Source organism: Euprymna scolopes, chromosome 16 (genome assembly GCF_053919585.1).
Source record: "Euprymna scolopes isolate OS-2025 chromosome 16, ASM5391958v1, whole genome shotgun sequence".
NCBI classification, from domain to species: Eukaryota; Metazoa; Mollusca; class Cephalopoda; order Sepiida; family Sepiolidae; genus Euprymna; species Euprymna scolopes.
In genome coordinates this window covers 136,247,279-136,250,903 of record NC_136497.1, presented here as the reverse complement: position 1 = coordinate 136,250,903, position 3,625 = coordinate 136,247,279, and positions in this window count along the sequence as shown.

The following is a 3,625-nucleotide window of genomic DNA, read 5'->3' as shown; positions in this document are numbered from 1 at the left end:
CCCTCCTTCTACTCTTTCTCATCCTTCTTTTCCCTCTTCCCCCTCCTCCTTCTCCCCCTCCTCTTCTCCCCCTCCTCCTTCTCCCCCTCTCTACCCTTGTTGTTGTTGTTCTTCTTCTTCTTCTTCTTCTTCTTCTTCTTGTTCTTCTTCTTCTTCTTCTTCTTCTTCTTCTTCTTCTTCTTCTTCTTCTTCACCGCATTCTTTCCAGCTTAACCGTCAGTCGTATTACTCCTTCGCTCACGCAATGTCGCCATTAATGTCTTCGATTTTCTCGCGCCACAAGACTTTTACGGACGTTCGTGCCAACAGGAATGAACAGAAAACCAGGACACGGAAACGAAAGACAATGGCAGCAACAATCGGGGAGTGTGTGTGTTGCTTGCGTGTGCAATCAGAATATTTACACACGAGAAACACACACACACACACACACACACACACACACACACACACACACACACACACACACACACACATATGTATGTATATGATATTTTTTATTAGATCCTATCGTGATACACTTTCCTGGGGGGAAAAAAACTTTTTTTCTTTTAACAGACGTCAGAAAGTCTTTTATTTACAAGTTTCAAAGATTATACATTCGTGCAATTCTGTAATTGTTAACAAAAAATACAATTGCGAATTAATAGGGACTTCTACCCAGTTATGGCTAATGAAACGAGAACATGTTACCCCGCGAATTAACTAAAGTGGTCCATTCAATATTCCGTGCAGATTTTCAAGTTCGACAAGATGCACTTGAAGAAGGTCGGAGGTTACATCGACCGAAATGTTGTGAAAAGGACACTCAAGATGAGAACAGTAGTCCGGAGAATCCAAATAATACGAGCATTTTTGTTGTTTTTATTTCTTAATTAGCAGGAAGCGCCTGGCTTTGCCCGGTCGTAAAATACGCTTAAATATGATATTTTAATTTGTCCAGATTTCGTATATATTATTATAGAGTCGTGATTTCAAAAGTAAAAATAAAAGTATTTGGGTGCCATCAGCTAGAATCGAAACCAAAGCAAAATTGTAGCATTCAAAGCTGGTGACGTTTCCACTATACCAAGTGACATGCATATGAATTAAAAATAAACTAAGATGAATGTACAAAATTTATGATTATTTTTTTCAATTTTGTTCCCCTTTTTGACCCCTTTAAATCTATTTTAATCGGCTAAAGACCCATAAAAAACGGCCCATAAAAAAAAAAAACAATCATTTGAGGCCCCTAGCGCCGCTCTGAGACTTTTTGCTTCAGAGGAGATAGAATTTGAAAATATGGAGACAGACAAACATAATGGCTTTTATATATAAGATTAATAAAATGTGACGATGTTCATACACAGTAAATTTCCTAAACACTGGCATATATAAAACAGACTAACAAAAATTAAAAGTAAAAGTATAACCTTATCGAACATTTCACGACCCAAACACGTGACGTCATAATTCTGGTGTCGAATCCGTTACGCTACAGGTGCTTGCGGATTAAATAAAAGGTTCCATTCGAAATTATGTGCAGATTCCAGTAGTCCCAATAACCCGCATAATACGGAAGATCAATCTTCATCGCAAAAATTCAGAAAACTTTTCTCGTTATTTCCTTTGAAGAGAAAAGGTTAATTTTTGAAACTCCATGGAATAAGGAAAACGTTTCGTTATATTCCTTGTTTTTGGAAATTTTGATGAATTAATAAATGACGTACATTTTTTATTTTGTTTTATATTAATGCTCTTTCTATAATACCGGTCATCTCTTTATCAAAATAGGATCTAATACACATACATACATTATTTGGTAGGGGAGGGCACCGCTTATCAAGGCCACTCTAGAATAAGTGTTAATGTCGGTAGACGGTGAGACACCATTTTGATGATCAGTAATGATAGAATTTGGCTTGCGTTCGATTATACCTATATTTATACTAGCTGTGCCCGGCCACGCATTGCTGTGGCTGAAAACAAACAAAAAGCATAATAGGCAAAATGTTTGATTTTTATGTTCATGTTGATATTGCTTTCAAATAGAATTTTGTTGTTTGTTCGGTACTGTACTAATCGAAATATTGATGCTTCAGTGAAACCAGTAGTATTTAATGTATTACCATGTCGTAGTACTAAAAATATCCAAAATGCATGCAAAACGATAATGTATAAGTTAATAATTAAAGGGAATATTTTTCGCAGGAAATAGAAATATAAGCTATTTCTTATGTATTTACGGCAAATGTCACGTGATAAAATAGAAATGGCTGCGGAAAGAATTTGTTTTGTTGAATACATAAATTGACAAAAAAAATTTAATTTCTTATAATGGTGTTCGTGAAAAAAGAAAAATTAACTTTGTAAAATAACGAAGAAGCACCATCTTTTATCAGGTCAAGACTTAAATAGACTAAAAATGTAAGTAGGTGTAATTGTGTTTTTAAATAAAATCAACCTTTCGGCTATCTGATATCGGTACAATAACGAAGAAGCACCCCTTTTCATTGGCCGACCTGTACAACGAACACCCTGCATAATTTGACCCGGAAAGTACCGGGAAAAGAGGAGCAAGACAGAAATTGAAAAAAAAAAAATGCTTAAAACTTTTTGATTAGATATTGAATCATCTAAATAGAACGTGCAGTTTGTAACGTTGTGTTTTTATTTCTTAAGCACACGCACACAGAAACATGCATGCACGATTCCGACAGCTCCGAAAATGCAAAGTAACGTGCCCAAAATATAAAAAGAAAAAAATGTAAATATATCATAAATTTACCGAACAGCTATATATATATATATATATATATATATATATATATATATATATATATATATATATATATATATATATATATATATATATATATATATATAATCTGGGTAGTTATTTTGGTGTGTATCCGTTAGAAGCGTTGAGTGAAATTTGAAGAATAAAACATGTATAAATACATTTGAAGCCAAAACTGCAACGCGAAATTGTTTATAAAATAAACAGGTGTTTATTTTTCAAGAAATATATTTCTGAATAGGACTCCTTTATCAATCTTTTTTTTTTCCTCTTCTTCCTCGATATGGAAGTTCGATGAAGAGTCCACGTGATGTTATTAACTGCGGGGTTTTTATGAAGTCGGATAGGTGACGCGTGGTCGCGCATTTTGAAAATCTGGGTAGTTATTTTTGTGCGTATCCGGCTTCATAAAAACCCCGCAGTTAAAAACATCACGTGGACTCTTCATCGAACTATCTTCCACTACATCATGTCGAGGAAGAAGAGGAAAAAAAAAGATTGATAAAGGAGTCTTACTCCGAAATATATTTCTTTAAAAATAAACACCTTTTTATTTTATAAAAAATTTCGCGTTGCAGTTTTGGCTTCAAATGTATTTATATATGTTTTATTGTGTGTGTGTGTGTGTGTATATATATATATATATATATATATATATATATATATATATATATATATATATATATATCAGTGGCGTAACAAGTGCGGGGGGGGGGATCGGTCCGCCCCGGGCGGCACGTTCCAGGGGGCGACATTTTGAGAGGGTAAAAAAAAAAAATGAAAGTGAACAAAAAATCTGAAATTTTATACCGAAAAGGTTGTAAAATACCGGGACTTTTAAAG